Here is a 20,687-nt window from a genome sequence, read left to right on the forward strand (position 1 = left end):
AAAGCAGAAGCAGTAAAAAAAACTCCTCCAGTTCATATTATTTTTCTTTAAGAATTAAAATAAATGATGCCACAGAACCAAGACATTACAATCTATCTCAAAGCTTTAAAATACATGCCTATTTTTTATATGGCAAATACTACAGATTACAATGTCATCTGTAGGGTCCCTGTGATCATCCAGCACAGTGGTTTTCATGCTGGGTTCTGTGGGAGGCCAGGGCTCTTTGTTTTTGTGAGAGGAGGGCCCAGCACTTGAACTTAGGTATTCTGATTCCTGGGTCTATTTTCTGCTACTATTTCAGTGCAGTCTCTCCTGCTTCAGTTAGCACTCATCTACTTGTATCTGTTTCATATATTTGTGTTCTCTCTTAATTTCTACTTGGCCTGCCATACACTAAACACAATTTAAAAATAAAATTCCACCATCAATTTTTAGAGAAGAGCCCAAGCCTTCAGGGAGTTCAGTGACTTGGCCAAAATTACAGTGGCCTCATGAGAACCAAGACCCAGTTTTCCTGACTTCTGGGGGGTGCTTTTAGGGTTGTAGGACAGTGAGCAGTGAAAAACAAATTTTGTTAGTGGCAAAGACAACATCTTGTAGGAGACTGTGTTGGAGAGAAAGTCCAAGGACCTTCAGGTGTGAATACGATGTTTGTGAGGAAAGAAATGTTTGAATCTGGAGCTATCTTTGGTGACTGCATTTTGTAGCTATCAATTGCTGTATAACTATTTTAAAACCTGGTAGCTTAAAACAATAATTTGTTACCTCTCATGGTTCTGTGAATTGGCTGGGCTCGGCTGAATGGCTGACACTTGTGGTCACTCATGCATTTGCACTCAGATAAAGGCCGGGTTGAAAGTCATTTGAAGACTCAGCTAAGCTGGATGTGCAAGATGGTATTTTCATTCCCAGGTCTGGTGCTTCAGCTGGGATGGCAGGAAGTGCTGAGGGCTAGCTGAGCATTTCAGTGTCTGTGCAGCACTCCATGTGGCTAGCTTTGGCTGCCTTACAGCATGGCGGTCTCAGTACAGTTGGATTTTTTAACTTGCTCTTGGATCCTCCAGACCATGTGTTCTATAACACCAATGTGGAATACAAGGCTTCCTATGAGACAGTGCAGGAGGTCATGTAGCTTTACCTATACTGCATTCTCTTGGTCAAAGATGAGCCATAGGGCTAGCCCAGATTCAAGGTGAGAGAGCTATACAAGATGTGAATACCAGCTCACTAGGGGCAATCTAGGGAGACCAGATACCACAGTGCGGATAATAGATTAGGCCCTCTGACTATAGATACATTGTCATTAGCCATGTGGGTAAGTGGACATTTCTAATAGCACTGTTGAAAATGCATGAGACATAGAAGTGAACAAAACAGGCAAAACAGGCAAAATTTTCAGTCTTTCCCACTAGAATGTAAGAGCCATGCTGTTGTGGCTCTTACATTCTAGTGGGAAAGACTGAAAATTTAACAAGTCAGTACATAAATAACACAGTTTCAATGGGTAAGAGACACAAAGAAAATAAAATAGAAAAGGGCAGAGCTTGAGGGAGGACTATTTTATGGGATGATCAGAGAGGCTTCTTTGAGATGTAACACCTGGGCTGAGCCTTCAGTGGGGAGGAGGAAGCAATGTGAAAGTCTGCTTGCAGATCTTGCCAGCCAGAGGGAAAAGCGAAGGTAAAGACCCTGAGGCAGAACTGGGCGAGGCATATTTTAAGAATGGAAAGAAGGCCAGTGTACTCCACTGTGCCTGGAGTATAAGGAAGGAGGAGAAGTTTGGTGGGAGAAGGATAGCATCTCACAGAGAATACCTTTTCTGTCCATTGGTTTATTATCTGTCCTCTCCCGAAAGAATGTAATCTTCTCAAAGACAAGAACATTGTCGATCATGTTCACCGTGTGTTCACAGTGCATAGTTCTTGTTAGATGCTCAATAAGTACTCATTGAGGGAATGGATCCTTGATTGGTTGTTTCTAACCACTGATTTTCAACCCTATTCCTGTGAAACTCGTACTGACCTGAGATGTTCTAATGTTGTATAATACTCGTTTTTGTTTTTTAGTTTGCAGGAAGAAAAGAAGTGAGTGAAAAAGAAATATAATTTCTTTTATAAGAAATTATAAAATTTAAAGAAATTAGAAGAAATAACAATTTCCTTCCCATAACAAAAAGGAAAATCTTTGGTTCATGCTACTTATCATATGACTGCTAGTGGAGTGCAAGTGCCTCTACCAGATTAGAAAGGTCCCATGACTGTCAGATGGTTTAGAATAGGAGCAAGTCCAAGAATCACAGTTTATAATCCACAGGCAACAATTTAGAATTATGGAATCTCTCACATTTTCTCAGAGAAACATTCATACCGCTACTTCCTTTCCTTGTTTTGGGAACTAGTGATCACACCATCACTATTAGGCCTGGCCTTGCTCTTTCCTCCTGCCATGACTGGCATGTTCTTTTTCTCCATGTGAAATGTTTTGACAATGCAATCCATGCATTGCAACTGACAGATTGTTTTGAAGCAGTTAATATTTCATCGTGGTTAGTTTCTGCATATTACATATTTTCTATCACTTATATCGTATACTTTTTTGTTGCTTTTCTGACTTTTCATCTTTTAAAATATCTTTTTCTTTTCTGACAATTTCTATTTTTATAGAATTTTGTTATCTTTTCTCTAGTCTCTTCTTTATATAGCACTATTTTAAAAAATCATTTGAAACAATAAGCAGAAACAAGGAAGAAAAGGGGGAACATGAGAGAAGGAAATGCAGAAGACTTCTACTCCTCAGGCAAATAAGAAAGTTTTTCTACTTTTCTCAAGGAGCCACAGATTTACTTTACTTTCACTTTTTGGTTGAAACTTATAAATATAACCTTCATTGGAGGCAAATTGTGTAGCCCTCCCTCTTTTCCTTCCTCCTACTCTTCCTTCCTTCCTTCCAAAAAACATTTTTTTGCATGCCTTTTACGTGTCAGGTCACACCCTGGGTGATGAAGATATAAAAATAAATAAACACCATGTTTACTATAAGTGAGTTTGCAGTCCAGTAGGAGAAACATATTGGTAAACAGATATTTACAAAACATACACACACACACACAGAACCTTAGTCAGAAACTATCATGTTCTTATATCACAACCAGACAGTGCCAGGTAACATCATGGTGTCAAATGGAGAGAAGGGAAAAGGGCTGATCATCTGATGTTTTGTGTTCTTTTGTTTTGGGTTATACACAAACCACTCATTCCCATTTGCTCACCGCCTGCAGTCTCCCATGCAACTGAACAACTTTTAGAACAGGCTCTAGGCTGGAAGTCAGGAGAACTGGGCTCTAGTCCAAGATCTGCTTTGTACTGGAATGTGATTCTATTAATGGAATACAGCACTGAAGTAACAGAACTACTGGCCCTAAGGAAAGGGCCCTAGATTGCAAAGTTATAGCAGTATCTCTTCTTTCTCTCTTTATATAGACAAACTACAGGAATGGGGCAGGGAAGACTCTTACATAGAAATGTTGTCTAAACCAATGGCAAAACCTTAAAAAAATTATCCTGAGGAAAGGGTAGTTATTGAAGTCTATTCACCTGAGAAAATACGTGCATTTACCATCTTCCTATAGAGCTTTGTAATTTGCATTAGTTCCCACATTTAAAAGCATACCAGATGGGGCATGGTGGCTCATGCGTGTAAAGCCAGCATTTTGGGGGGCTAAGGTGGGAAGATCACTTGAGGCCAGGAGTTTGAGCTCAGCCTGGGCAGCATAGTGGGACACTGTCTCTACACAAAAAGAAATCAAAAGAAATAGCTAGGCATGGTGGCATGTGCCTGTAGTCCCAGCTTCTTGGGAGGTTGAGACAGGAGGATCACTTGAGTCTAGGAGATCAAGGCTTCAGTGAGCCATGACTGAGCCATTGCACTGCAACCTGAGTAACAGAGTGAGATCCTGTCTCAACAACATAAAAGAATACCAGATGAAACCAGAACATTTTCCTGTGTGTTAAGATCCCAGACTAGTTAAAATCAGAATTTAGTTTTAATTTTTATTAGTAGTTAAGGAAATCAAATTAAACATTTATCTTTATTCCATATCAACAAATATATGATAAGTTCTCTAATAAGATACCTATCAGAGGGTGATTCAGACATTAGAAATAGACATACATTGGTCTTATAGAATCTGAAGCCCTCAGAGTTTGAAAAAGTAATATATAAATTTGCAGTAGACACTACAAAGAAGCAGGTGATCAGAGCTGATGAGAATAGCCTTGATTCCTGGCTTCTTAGTTGTATTCCCCGGGTGGTCCTACAGCATTTACTTTTCTGTAGTGGATGTCTAAGGAATTGTTCATGGTTTTTTTTTGTTTGTTTTTTTTGTTTTTGTTTTTGTTTTTAAGTAAACAGCTCTCCTTGTTTGAGTTAGTGAGGGAGTTGTCCTAGAGATAAGAGAGTCCTGATGGGGGGTAGAATAAGGGAATGATTAAGAGTCAGATTAATCTGAGAATCCTAATATGAATCTTACTATTTTGGACAAGTGACTTGCCTTCTCTAAGCCATGATTTTTCTCATTTATGGGGAAAAACTGGAATAGCCCTAGCATCTATTTTATAGAATCATTAGGGATAAAAGATTCAATTCATTGAGAAGTTTTACCTATCCTAAATATATATCCACACAGCATTAGAGCACCCAATTTGTAAAACATGTACTTCTATGCCTACAAAAAGACTTAGACAGTCACACAATAATCGTGGGGGACTTTAACATCTCACTGACAGCCTTAGATCATCAAGGCAGAAAACTAACAAAGACACTTCTGGACTTAAAATTGACACTTGACTAATTGGACCTAAGAGACATCTATGAAACACTCCACCCATCTACCACAGAATATATATTCTCATCTGCACATGGAACATACTCCAGGATGGACCACATGCTTAACCTCATACCCAGTCTCAGTAAATTAAAAAAAATTGAAATCATACCAGCCATGCTCAGAATGCAGTGGAATAAAAATGAAAATTGATTCCAAAAGGATCTCTCAAAACGACACAAACACATGGAAATTAAAACACTTGCTTCTGAGTTACTTTTGGTTAAATAACAAAATTAAGGCAGAAGTCAAAAAATTATTTGAAATAAATGAAAACAGAGAGACAGCATACCAAAATCTATGGGATGCAGCAAAAGCAATGTTAAGAGGAAAGTTGATAGTGCTAAATGCCCACCTCAAAAAGTTAGAAAGATCTCACATTCATGATCTAACATCATCCCCAGAGAAACTAGAAAAACAAGAACAAACCCCTAAGTTAGCAGAAGAAAATAAATAACTAAAATCAGACCACAACTGAACAAAATAGAGACTCCAAATTCCATTCAAAAAATCAATGAAATCAAAAGTTGGTTTTTAAAAGGATAGAAAAGATCAAGAAACTGCTAGTTACATTAACAAAGAAAAAGAGAAGATCTAAATAAGCACAATCAGAAATGACAAAGGTGACATTACAGTCGATCCCACAGAAATGTGAAAGATCCTCAGAGACTATTATAAACACCTCCATGCATATAAACAAAAAAATCTAGAGGATATGGATAAATTTCTGGAAGTACATAATCTCCCAAGATTGAATCAGGAAGAAATTGAAACTCTGAATAGATCAATATCAAGTTCTGAAATTGAAATCAGTAATAAAAAGACCTACCAACCAGAAAAAGCTCTGGATCAGATGGATTTATAGCCAAATTCTACCAAAAGTACAACGAAGAGCTGGTACCGATCCTACTGAAACTATTCCAAAAAATTGAGGAGAAGAGACTCTACTCTATCTCATTCTATGAAGCCATCATCACCCTGATACCAAAATCTGGCAAAGACACAAAATGGAAAACTATAGGCCAATATCCCTGATGAATATAGAGGCAAAAATTTTTAAGACCATACTAGCAAACTGAATCCAGCAGCATATCCATAAGTTAATTCTTCATAAAACAAGTAGGCTTCATTCCTGAGATGCAAGGTTGCTTCATTATATGCAAAACAATAAATGTGATTCATCACATAAACAGAATTTAAAACAAAAACCATACGATTATCTGAATAGATGCAGCAAAAACTTTTTGATAAAATCTCACATTCTTTCGTCATAAAAACTCTTAAGAAACTAGGCATCAAAGGAACATAACTCAAAATAATAAGAGGCATCTATGACAAAGCCACAGCCAACATCAGATTGAACAGAAAAAACTAGAAGCATTTTCCTTGAGAACTGGACAAGACAAAGATTCTCAGTGTCACCACTCCTATTCAACATAATACTGGAAGTCCTCAGCAGAGCAATCAGGCAAGAGAAAGAAATAAAAGGCACTGAAATAGGAAAAGATGAAGTCAAATTATCTCTTTTTGCTGATAATATAATTCTATACTTAGAAAACTCTAAAGACTCTGCCTAAAGACTTCTGCAACTGGTAAATGACTTAGTAAAATTTCAGGATACAAAATCAATGTACAAAAATCATAACATTTTTATATACAAATAATGTTCAAGCTGAGAGCCAAATCAAGAATGCAATCCTGTTTAAAACACACCCACCCCCCCCACTCCAAAATACATCTAACTAATGAGGTGAATGATCTCTACAAGGAGAACTATAAAACCCTGTAGAAAGAAATCATAAATGACACAAAAAAATGGAAAAACATTCCATGTTCATGGGTTGGAAGAATCAATATTGTTAAAATGGCCATACTACACAAAGCAATCTACAGATTCAGTGCTATTCCTATCAAGCTATCAACATCATTTTTAACAGAATAAGAAAAAATAGTCTAAAATTCATATGGAACCAAAAAATAGCCAAGACAATCCTAAGCAAAAAGGACAAAGCTAGAGACACCAAGTCACCTAATTTCAGACTATACTGTAATGCTACAGTAACTGAAACAGCATGATACTGGTACAGAAAAAGACATATAGACCAATAGAATAGAATAGAGAACCCACAAACCAAGACACATGCCTACAGTCATCTGATCTTTGACAAAGTTATCAAAAATAAGCAATAGGGAGAGAACTGTTTATTCAATAAATGGTGTTGGGATAGCTGGTCAGCCATATGTGGAAGAATGAAACTGGACCCCTACCTTTCACCATATACACAAATTAAGTCAAGATGGATAAAACATTTTAATGTAAGACCTCAAACTGTAAGAATCCTAGAAGAAAACCTAGGAAACACCATTTTGGACATTGGGAAAGAATTTATGACTATCCTGAAAAGCAACTGCAACACAAAAATTGACAAGTGGGACCTAATTAAAGAACTCTGCACAGCAAAAAAAGCTATTAATGGAGTAAACAGACAATCTACAGAATGGGAGAAAATGCTCATAAACTATGCATCTGACAAATATCTGACATGTGGAATCTAGAATGAACTTAAACAATTGAACAAGCAAAAAACAAATGATCCTATTTAAAAATGAGCAAAAGATGAGACCAGATATTTCTCAAAAGAAGGCGTACAAACAGTCAACAAACAAATGAAAAAACATTCCACATCACTCATGTTGCGGAATTCCGTTTCACGTCAGAGAAATGCAAATCAAAACCACAGGGAGATACTATCACATGCCAGTAAGAATGGTTACTATCAAAAAGCCGAAAAACAACAGATGCTGGTGTCAGGGTGGAGAAATGGTGATGTTGTTGTGCATAACAGCAACAGTTGTTACACTGTTGGTAGGAATGTAAATTAGTTCAACCACTATGGAAAGAAGTTTGAAGACTTCTCAAAGAACTTAGAACTACTGTTTGACCCAGCAATCCCATTACTGAGTATATATCCAAAATAAAATTCTACCAAAAAGACACGTGCACTTGTATGTTCCTTGCAGCACTATTCACAATAGCAAAGACATGGAAGCAAAGACATGGAATCAACCTAGGTGTCCATCGATGGTGGATTAGATAAAGAAAATGTGGCACATATATACCATGGAATACTATGTAGCCACAAAAAGTATGAAGTCATGTCCTTTGCAGCAACATGAATGCAGCTTGAAGCCATTAACCTAAGTGAATTAACACAGGAACAGAAAACCAAATATCACATGTTTTCACTTATACATGGGAGCTTAACATCAGTTATTTATGGACATAAAGATGGCAACAGTGGACACTAGGGATTACTAGAGCAGGGAAGGAGGGGAGCAAGGGTTGAAAAACAAGCCACTGGGTACTATGCTCAAGACCTTGGTGATGAGATCAGTCACACCCCAAACATCTGCATCAGGCAATCTGCAGGCAAAAAGCTGCATACGAACCCCAAATCTAAAATAAAAGTTGAAATTATAAAAAATAAAAAGATACTGGTTAAAAAATATAGAATCATTAAGGAATATAAAGAGATAATATATACAAGGGACTTAGAATAGTATACCACGGACATAGCATTCAATTCACATGCACTGTTGATTATCACCACCATCACATTATTATTAATCAGAGTAGTAGTTTTACCGATTGAGAATATTGCCCTCCCTTTGTTCATCAGCTCTCTTAATGGCAACCCACAGTGTGTGGAATATTAGGCTACATGCTAGGGGAAGTTACTAAAGATATACAAGATGTGACCTCTCTCCCCATCTGAATCCTCAACCCTATTTATGCTGAATCCTTGTCAGAAGTTAAGTCTGTATATTTAGATCAGAGCCATTTTTATGTTTAACTTGTTAGATCTCAGCCAAAATCTCTCGTCTCTTTGTTTTTTCTTCCTCTCACAGATGCCTTTGCCACCCCAAAAGCTTTAGCTTAAGTTGTAAAAGAGTCATTGGAATGAAGAGTTAATCAATATGAACTGTAATGGAATAGAGACTTATGTTAGCTAGGGTGACTGTATGTCCTGGGTTGCTTAGGACAGTCTTGATTTAGTCCTGCTGTTCTGGCATGTTTATAACAGATACTCTTTTCAATATTAACTTGCGTCCCTGTCTGTAACATTTATTGATAGTCAATCTATAGTAGGGACCTAACTAAAATATCATATTAGCTCAGTTGTTTAGACTAGGCACCTAATGAACCAAAATCTTGGATCTGATTGATTTGCTGTCCAAGTAGACTACTTACCTCTGTCACTCATTGTACTCCCTACTTCTATTAAATGGCTTGGTATTTATCAGAACGGTGGGGTGAAAGCAAATGTAGCAAGAATGTCAAATTATCACGATTACTTGAAAAACAACTGAAGCTCATGCTCCACTGATGTTAAATCAGAAGCATTTCTTTATGCACAGAGCAGATAGCTTTATGGCCCAATGAAGAATGTGTTATTGTTATTACTTATCCTGGCTTAACCACAAAACAGAATTTGTGTTCAAATTTCATTGAAAATCATACTTCTGTTGACAGTGAGGTTGTAAACAATCTGGCTTACTTTAGCTATTTTTCTGTGGAAGAAAGAAATCATCAGTAATCTGACTCTTCTACAGTAAAAACCTAAAGGCTACTTCTCTGAAGTTCCCAGCTATGATTTTTCAGTTTCTCACCTGGTGAGCTAATTCCTTAGAGCCTTGGGTATCCAATGGTTACTAAACTTCCAATAAGTAAGCTCTGTAAATAGTACACAGCAGAAAACATAAAAAATCAGACATAGGATTTCTTTACTTTTTCATTTTCTATTTTTATCTCCTCTATTTAAACATTTAGACAGTGATTACCTTGGGGCTGTGGATTGAGAAGTGGGTAGAAGATTTTCAGGGGCACTGGAAGTGTTCTACATATTGATCTAGGTGGTGGTTAGTTACATGGGTATATGCATATATAAAAATTGAGTGGATGCTTGAGATTTGTGCATTTTAATATATATATAATTTAAACCTCAATTTAAAAAAAGTAAACAGAAAAGAAAAGCCTCAAATTTCTTTAGCCAGAGCTGATAAAAAATGTATTCTGAGTTAGTGAAAGAATAGAAAGGAGGAGAAAACAACAACATAAATACCTCTTTTTTCTTTTAGACACAAATATGATCTTTGTCTCTATATTTACTTTTTTCTGTGGCTAAATGCCTCCTTTTCTCTGCCTTTACTTACTCGTTGACACTAAAACTTCAAATTATAACACATGAGTTTTTAGATAGAACTTTTTCTGCCTACGTTTATTCAAATATTTATTTCAGTATGTAACACTAGATCATTTTAAACTCTTAATTATACTTTTCTTTGGCTTGCTGTATTTTATGTAATATCTATTGAAAACTTCCTAGGCCCTATTGGTCATGGTTTATGAATATATGTATTCATAGCTTATGTGTTCATGGTTCCTAGCTTATCATGTGGCTGTTTACTAAATATGTTGAGTTGTATAATCAAAAGAGCCAAGAGAAGCAAACGGTGTTTTAATATTATATGCAATTAAAGAAAAAGAAAGGGCGTGGGGAGAGTAAAATTAATTGAGTGCTTTTTCTATGCCAGGCACCGTACCTCCACAGATTATTTAATCTTCACAACTCCATGAAGATTGTCTCATTGTACCATTGAAGAGGCTTAGGTTCAGAAAAGGCAAAGAACTCACCCAAATCACACAACTAATAATTTAGTTGTGTTGATTTGCAAAGGTTGCTCTTTTCCCACAATGTACTATCTCTGTACACAGGCAAATTAAGAAGTAATTAAAAGAGCCAAAGGGATTTTAGAGATAATGTCATCAATCCCATTTGTTTGGAGATAAACAGCATCCAGGGAGGTTATATTGGGTCCAATGGGCAACATGAAACTCAACTACCAGTTCTTCTCATAAGCTTCCTCTACTCCTTTTCCTACCTCCTCACCTTATTATGCATCCCCCATCATAGTCAGAATTAAAATCTTTAACATGTTCCATTATGGGTGGTTAAGAGTGAGCAGCCTCTGGAACTTGGGTGTAAATCCATGATCTACCACTTATGATTTGTGTGACCTTGAGTAAGTAACTTAACCTCTCCAAGGTTTGGTTTTCTCAGTGTAAAAAAGGAAGGAGTGGTTGCGATAATTAAAATATGGAGAATCCTTAGAATGGGACATTACATGTAGAAAGTGTCCTATCTACTAGAAAGTGGTCTAGTGAACCAGATCGTTTTATGATTAGCTACACATTATTAGAATACCTTTTGGCAGTAGTATTCATAATTAATTTTTGTTATTCTGTTGTATAATACTTCTGTGATTTATGGTTACATGTGTACAGGGTTGTCTACTGGTTGACATGATGGTGTCTTATACACCTTTGCAATGACTCCTCTTCCTCTCCTCCTCTTAGTGCCAATGCTTAATCATTCTAGACATGGAATAAAGCCCTATTGGATGTATTTGGTTTTCCCAGCTAATGACTTTCCAAATTTTCCCAGTTAACAACTCTATCAAGCACAGAATTCAAGACTCCCCTGTCATAATCTGCTACTCTTGAGGATTCTGATTGTTGATTTCAAGACTGGCATTTTCTACCTATATTCTTTATTTCTTTTAGGAATCTGAAAATATAGGAGTAGTTGCATATGCCCATGATTCCACTTAGGAAGTTGGTTATTTCTTTGTTGTTCCTTTAGGGGGTTAACATCAAGCATGCACTAACTTTCCATTCTTGGCATCATGTCCTTGATGCAAGCTGGTCTAAGGTAACAAGTAATCCTAATATGTGCTTTTTACCCACGGCTTCCCATTTCTGTTGATACTGGTACTTTTAACTCCCTCTACTAGCTACCACAAAGAAAAATAAGGGGCTTAACTTTTTTTGCTTTCCTTGACATTTTCCCTGTCTGCCAGATATTACAATTACAAAAAGGGCTTCATTTCCTTGGGTTGTGTTGAGACTGTACAATCCTGGGATTTCCTGATTTCAGGAGAGGTAGCTATTGTCTTTTGATTTCCACTCAGAATTTAACATTAGCATTTCAATAGCACCACTATTGTTTTCAAAAGTATGGCATGTAGAACTTTGTGACAAACTTTCTAAAAATGTGGACTACTGCTATCAGACTTCAGCATTCCATCCTCTTTTGGCAAAGTGGTGAATTTTTTTTTTAGAAAACAAATTTCATCTCTATTATTTTAAGATTTAAATACTGTTCAACATCTAATGCTTGAAAAAATGATGCTGTTATTCCACTGTGAACTTTACAAACTGTTTTTGTTCCAGATAGCTTCTTCCTTTTTAGCAGAACTTGGGGGATAATTATATGTATTTAGAAAATCTTTGTGAAAATTTAGAGACTTTTGTGTTCCTCTGTATAAGTCTTTTAGTATGTCAAACTCTATTTCTGCAGATATAAGTTGCCTTTAAGTAAGATAAAACTAAGTATAGGAAGGTTTTGAATAAAATTACAACAAAATACGTAACTTTATTAAATATTTAATTTTACATTGAATTTATTTTATACTATTTAAAATTGTTTGCCCTGCTATTTCTTCCCCTCGAGCCTAAAGTTCATAAAGGATGGTTTATTTTCTCTTGTGTTGAGCGCTTTGTTCCTAGTACCTATTATAAGTACTCAATAAATATTTCTTGAGTAATAAGTAATGACTTAATGAGAAAAACACTCTGCATAGTACAGGCAACAGCCAACTTAGAAGTGCATTGTGTTCCACATGGCATTTTGTAATTCATTATTAGGATGCCAAATATATTCTCCCACATAAAGAGTAATGTGAAAAGAACTCAGATTCCTAGGTTTGCTCATAAAATGAATTTGCATATTGCAAATTCTACTGTTTTAACTACTCCAATAGCAAACTTTTCTGGGTTAGCTAGGGAATCAAATCATTTTTTCTAAGCTTGTTTAAATGCAGAAGGTGCTTCTTATCCCAAGGTGATCTCTACACTGATTTAAGAAATATATTTCTTTCTGTGTGAATATTAGTCAAATGGTATACAGAGAGATGGAAAACTGGCTGCAAAGGGGGAAACAGTGTCTTCTTCATTGCTTTGGAAAGATTTGATCCTAACTCCTGGCTCTATGAAAATATTTGCCTCCCACTAAATTCTCAATTACATTATGAAAATTTCTAATTCCTTATGTGACCTTCTCATTTTAGCCACACATCCAGCATAATTACCTCAGCCCCTGCAGAAAATAGAAGGAATACTCTAGAACAAATTCTGAATTTACTACAGATTCCTAGGTCTTTATCCAAAACTCATGGGTCCAGATGTGTTTTGGAGTTCAGAGATATTTTTGGATCTTAGAAAGGTAATATGACACATATACTGCATATTATGTAATATCCTTGGCCTGTAATTCAACACAATAATATTTCTTTGGCTAAATGTAAGACTATTCCCACAAAGTGAGATAAATATATACTTCTCATAGCCTTACATTACATCAATTCAGGTTATGCTTGTAAAATTATAAAAGTTGTTTGGTGTTCAGTACCCCTTCTATCTCAGAATTGAGGGTAAGGGATTATGGACCTCCCAAAGAGATAATGTATCAAAGAAGAATATTATAAAGGTTGTTCAAGGCCCCAGACTGGGTTCTGAGCTGCAGGGACCCTGCTCAGAGACAGAACAGAATTACATTCTTTGAGGAGGCTGGTGTTGTACCTGGAATGAAGGCTAAGTTTATAATTCAAGGTGGTATTTACCAGGGTGGTATTTGCCTCCTAGGTTAGGCAACCCTTGGGCTCATTAGACTTAAGTGTTATTGTTAGTGGACTTATTAAATATGACCACTAAGTTTGTTTTGTTAGAATTTGAAACCCTAGGCTGGGCGCAGTGGCTCAGGCCTGTAATCCCAGCACTTTGGGAGTCCGAGGAAGGCGAATCATAAGGTCAGGAGATTGAGACCATCCTGGCCAACATGGTGAAACCCCGTCTCTACTAAAAATACAAAAATTAGCTGGGCATGGTGGTGCACGCCTGTAATCCCAGCTGCTCAGGAGGCTGAGGCAGGAGAATTGCTTGAACCCAGGAGGCAGAGGTTGCAGTGAGCTGAGATTGCACCACTGCACTCCAGTTTGGTGCTTAGTGATGGAATGAGACTCTGTCTAAAAAAAAAAGAAAAATAAAAAAAAAAAGAAAAAGAATTTGAAAGCCTACCAGTGAACCAGACACTTTCCAATTTGCTGTGTTACTTGCTGGGATTAGAATGACCCCTATACATGACCTGGGATGACCAGTTCCCTTAATATTTAATTGTCTGAGTCAATCAGCAGCAATATCTTGACTAAGCTGAGCAGGTATGGTCTACTCAAGATGCAGCATTTAGTATCTACTCAAAACACCATATAATAACTTAAGCTATTATTTTTCTATGTGGTAGTAAACTTTTCTAACTGCGGGGTAAAGCAGATCGATATTCAGGTGTTTCCATAAAACACTCCTTGTTGGAACAAGAGAGATGGAGCAGGTGTATCCATAGAAAAGATTTAAGAGGCCCCCAAAATTTCTAGCTTGGATGACTGGTAAAGGACTTTCTCTCTTGAAGCTAGTCAGTAAAGACTGTAGGCACTACCTGCTTCTTCAAATGTGAAGATAGCAATGAAAGACTTCAAAGAACATGAAAAAAAAAATCAAGGAAACATGATTCCACCAAAGGAACACAATAATTTTCCAGTAACTGAACCCAAAGAAATGGAGACCTGTGAACTTCCTGACAAAAAATTAAAAATAATTATTTTTAAGAAAGCTCAATGAGTTATAAAACAGCACAGATAGACAACTTACTGACTCAGGAAAACAATACATGAACAAAATAAGAAATTTAACAACAAGATAGAAATAATAAAAAAGAACCAAACAAATTCTGGAACTGAACACAAGTATTGAACTGAAAAATTTAATAAAGAGCTTAAGCAACAAATTTGATCAAACAGGAGAAAGAATCTGTGAACTCAAAGACAGATCATATGTTATTACTCAATCCAAGGAGATTGAAAGAAGAAAGCAAAAAGAATTTTAAGAAATGAAGAAAGCCTAAGAAATTTCTAAAACCCCATCAACCAAACCTATATAGGCATTATGAGAGCCTCAGAAAGGAAAGAGAAATGGGAACAAAGCTTATTTTTTAAAAATTGGCTGAAAACTTCCCAAATCTTGGGGTGGAATATGGACATGGGTTAATGAAGCTCAAAAGTTTCCAAACAGGCTCAACCCAAACAAGATTATCTGGAGACAAATTATAATCAAAAGTCAGTGACAGAGTGTTTTCAAAATAGCAAGAGAAAAGTTACCTGTCACATTCAAGGGAATCTATAAAGACTATCAGAAGATTTATCACCAGAAACCAGTAGTCCAGGAGAGAGTAGGATAATATTTTCAAAGTGCTGACAGAAGAAACTGCCAACCAGAATACCATACTTGACAAAGCTGTCCTTCAGAAATAAGGGAGACAAAGACTTTCCCAGACAAACAAAAGTGGGTGTTCATCACCATTAGATCTGCCTTATAAGAAAAGAAAAGAGCATTCTTCAAGTTGAAATGAGAAATACTAATTAGTAACATGAAAACATATGAAAATGTGTAACTCACTGGAAAAGATAAGCATATACTAAAATTCAGAACACTCTAATCTTGTAAATGGTAGTGTGAAAACCACTTCTAATTCTGGTATAAAAAGATAATAGACAAAAGTATTAAAAATAACTATAGCTATAATTTGTTAATGAGACTTTTAAAAGATACAAATTGTGACATAACATAAACTATATGTGTGTGAGAAAAGTGTAGAATTTTTGTATAAAATTGAAGTTATTATCAGCTTACAATAAGCTAACTGTTATAACATAATTATAAGATGTTCCTTGTGATTACATAAAGTTCAGATTTAAAATCTATTTTTTCTTCTATAGTCACTCCTGCTTTCTTTGGGTTACCATTTGCACGAAGTATCTTTTTTTATCTTTTCACTTTTATGTGTGTCTTTAAATCTAAGAAAAACCTCTAGTAGACATACACAAGATAAAGTGAGAGGAATCAAAGCATATCCTATAAAAAAATCAAATCACAAAGAAACAAAGGAATCATAAATCAGAAAATAGTTACAAAATGGCAATAGTAAGTCTTGTATTATTCATAATTACCATGAATGTAAATGGATTAAACTCACCAATAAAAAGACATAGAGTGGCTAAATGGATTAAGAAAGTGGGATCCAGCAATATTCTGTCTACAAGAGACTCATTTTAGATTTAAAGACATACATGAAAGCGAAAGGCTAAAAAAAGATATTTCATGCAAATGGTAACCAAAAGGAAGCAGGAATGACTATAGAATAAAAATAGTTTTTAAATGTAAAACTGTCTCTAGAGTGAAAAGTCACTGTATAATGTTAAAATGGTCGATTCAACAGAAAGATATAGCAATATAAATAAAGAACTGCTGGATACTAGGTAATTTATAAACAAAAGATGTTTAATTAACTCACAGTTCTTCATGACTGGGGAAGCCTTAGGAAACTTACAATCATGATGGAAGGTGAGGAGAAGGAAGGCATGTCTTACATGGTGGAAGGAGAGAGAGAAAGGGAGGAACTGCCAAAGACTTTTAAACCATCAGTCCTTGTGAGAATTCACACACTATTACAAGAATAGCAGAGGGGAAACTGCCTCTATGATTCAATTACTTCCCACTAGATGCCTCCCTTGACATGTGGGGATTAAAATTTGAGATGACATTTGGGTGGGGACATAGAGCCAAACCATATCATACACAACCAACATCAGATCACTTAAATGTATTATATAAAGCAAATATTGACAGGTCTGAAGATAGAAATTAATAGCAATACTATAATAATAGGATACTTCAATACCCCTTTTACACTAATGGATAGAACATCCAAACAGAAAATCAATAATGAAACATCTGACTTGAAAAACACTGTAGACCAAATGCACCTAAGACTTATATAGAACTTTCCACTCAATAGCACCAGAATACTCATTTTTCACACATGAATGCACATGAAACATTCTCCAGGATAGATCATATATTAGGTCACAAAATAAGTCTTAACAAATTTAATAAAATTGAAATCATTCCAAGAATCTTTTCCAGTCATAATGGAATGAAATTAGATATAACAGCAAGAAAACTGTAAAATTCACAAATATGTGGAAATTAAATTATGCACTCCTAAATAATCATTGGGTGTAAAAGAAGCTCAAAAGATAAGTTAAGAAGTATCTCCAGACTAAGGAAAATAAAACACAACATACTAAAACCTATGGGATGCAGAAAAAGCAGTTCTAAAAGGAAAGTTTACAGTGATGAATGCATACATTAAAGAAGATTGGGAGGCCAAGGCAGGTGGATCACGAGGTAAAGAGATGGAGACCATCCTGGTCAACATGGTGAAACCCCATCTCTACTAAAAATACAAAAAATTAGCTGGGCACAGTGGCGCATGCCTGTAATCCCAGCTACTCAGGAGGCTGAGGCAGGAGAATTGCCTGAACCTAGGAGGTGGAGGTTGCCGTGAGCTGAGATTGTGCCATTGCACTCCAGCCTGGGTAACAAGAGTGAAACTGTCTCAAAAAAAAAAGAAGAAGAAGAAAGATATTTTGCACTAAAAACCTAACTTTATAACTTAAGAAACTAGAAAAACCCCCAATAAATTAAACCCAAAGTTAGCAGAAGTAAGCAAATCATAAAGATTAGAGTATACATCAATCAAATAGAGAATAAAAATATAAAGAACTCAGTGAAACCAAGAGTTAGTTTTTAAAAAAGTTAAACAAAATTAAGTACTGGAAAAAGAGAAGATGGCGCTGTAGGACCAACTCAGGATTGCAGCTCGCAGTGAAACTGCAGATGGTGAGTGGATGCCGCATTTCCAGATATATCTTTATTGCCAACAGACCAGGAGATTCCCAGGTGTAGGAGCCCCACGGGTCACCAGCGCGGCTGTTTGGGCTGGCGCGGCTGTTTGGGTTGGGGCCACAGCGCAGTGGCACTCCGTACAAAATACACTGGTTTGGTTGCTCAGTTAAACTGGCAATTGGAGATTTCGGAAGGCAGATTAGCACATTCATCTGATTAAATGGGACTTAAACAGAAAGCCAGGCCAGGAGATTCCCGGGCAGCAACGTGGTTCCAGCCGGTGCAGTGGGTGGCTGCATGGGAAATCACACCGATCCTGGCGCCCTTTCACAGGCGACTGGAACACCTGGAAAAGAGTCAACCATTCAACTTAAATAAAAAGGGTTCTAGGCAGGGAGCCAGGTGATCAGCCTCGGTGGGTCCCACCCCCACAAAAACAAGCAAAACATCAATTGGAAATGCTCGGGTTGACAGTTTCATGGAAAGCACAGCTGAACCCAGGATGGTGCAGCTTGGAAGGGGAGGGGCGTCCGCCATTACTGAGGCACTCAACCCCTACGGAGGTACACTGCCATTGCTGACGCAGCCTGCCATTGCCAAGGCAACCGGCCATAACAGAGAGAGTCCGCCACTACAGAGGTGGGCCATCATCACCATGGCAGCTCTAACCACACCCATATAAACAGGACTGCAGGGGATTACACATGGAAGCAAGGAGGAGCCCACAGCAGCAGGGTGGAGCCCATGACAACAGGGTGGAGCCCATGGCAGCTCAGCATAGCCACTACAGGCAGGCAGTGATTAGACTGTCTCCTTGCTGGGCAGGACAGTGCAATGGATACTCATAAATAAAGCCCTATCTCCCAGGGACAGAGCACCTGAGGAAAAAAAAGGGGCCTTATGAGTTCTGCTGCAACAGACTTAAATGTACCTGCCTAGCAGCCCTGAATGAACAATGGAGCTCACATCTCAGCACTTGAGCTTCCATAAAGTACAGACTGTCTCCTCAAGTATAAAGTACAGACAGTCTCCTCAAGCAGCTCTCTGACCCCCATATATCCAAAGAGTCACCTCACAAAGCACTGATCAGACAGACATTTGGTGGGCATCATTCAGGGACAAAGATAGCAGAAGAAGAAACTGGTAGCAACCCTCACGGTTCTGCAGCTGCTACAGGTGTACCCCAGGCAAGCAGGGCCTGGAGTGGACCTCAGTAGTCCTACAGCAGAGGGGCCAGACTGTTAGAAGGAAAACTAAGAAACAGAAATACTTCATCATCAACAATCTGGACGTCCACTCAGAGACCCAATTGGAAAATCAGCAACTACTCAGATGACAGGTGGATAAATCCACAAAGATGGGAAGAAACCAGTGCAAAATGGAGGAAAACACCCGAAACTGGAACACCTTGCCTTCTACAAGGGACCACAATGTCTCACCAGCAAGGGAACAATGCTGGAGAATGAGTGTGATGAAATGACAGAATCAGACTTCAGAAGGTCAGTAATGAGAAACTTCCGTGAGCTGAAAGAACATGTTCTAACTCAATGCAAGGAAACTAAGAACCTTGAAAAAAGATTTGAGGAAATGATAACAAGAATGGAAAACTTAGAGAGGAATATGAGTAAACGGATGGAGCTGAAAAACACAACACAAGAACTTCACGAAGCATGCACAAGTTTCAACAGCCAAATTGACTGAGCAGAAGAAAGGATATCAGAAGTCGAAGATCAACTCAATGAAATAAAATGAGAAGCCAAGATTAGAGAAAAAAGCACAAAAAAGAATGAACGAAGTCTCCAAGAAATGTGGGACTATGTGAAGAGACCTAATCTACATTTGATAGGTATACCTGAATATGAAGCAGAGAATGAATCCAAGCTGGAAAATACTCTTCAGGATATTATCCAGGAAAATTTCCCCAAGCTAGTAAGGCAGGCCAATATTCAAGTCCAGGAAATACAGAGAACACCACAAAGATATTCCGCAAGAAGAGCAACCCCAAGGCACATAATCGTCAAATTCACCGGGGTTGAAATGAAGGAGAAAATGCTAAGGGCAGCCAGAGAGAAAGGTTGGGTCACCCACAAAGGGAAGCCCATCAGACTCACAGCAGATCTCTCAGCAGAAACCCTACAAGCCAGAAGAGAGTGGGGGCCAATATTCAACATCCTTGAAGAAAAGAACTTTCAACCCAGAATTTCATATCCAGCCAAACTGAGCTTCATAAGAGAAGGAAAAATAAAATCCTTCGCGAACAAGCAAGTACTCAGAGATTTTGTCACCACCAGGCCTGCTTTACAAGAGCTCCTGAGAGAGGCACTACACATAGAAAGGAACAACCAGTACCAGCCATTCCAAAAACATACCAAATGCTAAAAAGCATCAACAAAATGAAGAATCTGCATCAACTAATGGGAAAAACAGTCAGCTAGCATCAAAATGGCAGTACCAAATTCACACATAACAATATTAACCCTAAATGTAAATGGGCTAAATGTACCAATCAAAAGACACAGACTGGCAAATTGGATAAAAATCCAAAACCCATCATTGTGCTGTATTCAGGAAACCCATCTCACATGCAAGGATACACAACGGCTCAAAATAAAGGGATGGAGGAAGATTTGCCAAGCAAATGGAGAACAAAAAGAAGCAGGAATTGCAATTCTTGTCTCTGATAAAATAGACTTTAAAGCAACAAAGATCAAAAGAGACAAAGAAGGACATTACATAATGGTAAAAGGATTGATACAACAAGAAAAGCTAACAATCCTAAATATATATGGACCCAATACAGGAGCACCCAGATATATAAGGCAAGTTCTTAATGACTTACAAAGAGACTTAGACTCCCACACAATAATAGTGGGAGACTTTAAC

The 20,687-nt window shown here is 37.3% G+C and overlaps 1 protein-coding gene across 10 annotated transcripts in view; it reads right to left on the reverse strand.

Annotated features, from left to right (window-relative positions):
- The window catches only part of GRAMD2B (GRAM domain containing 2B), a 135,618-nt gene that overhangs the window by 78,309 nt on the left and 36,622 nt on the right, over positions 1-20,687 (reverse strand). The gene's annotated exons all lie outside the window — the stretch shown is intronic.

This window comes from Callithrix jacchus, chromosome 2, assembly GCF_049354715.1.
Source record: "Callithrix jacchus isolate 240 chromosome 2, calJac240_pri, whole genome shotgun sequence".
Classification (NCBI taxonomy): Eukaryota; Metazoa; Chordata; class Mammalia; order Primates; family Cebidae; genus Callithrix; species Callithrix jacchus.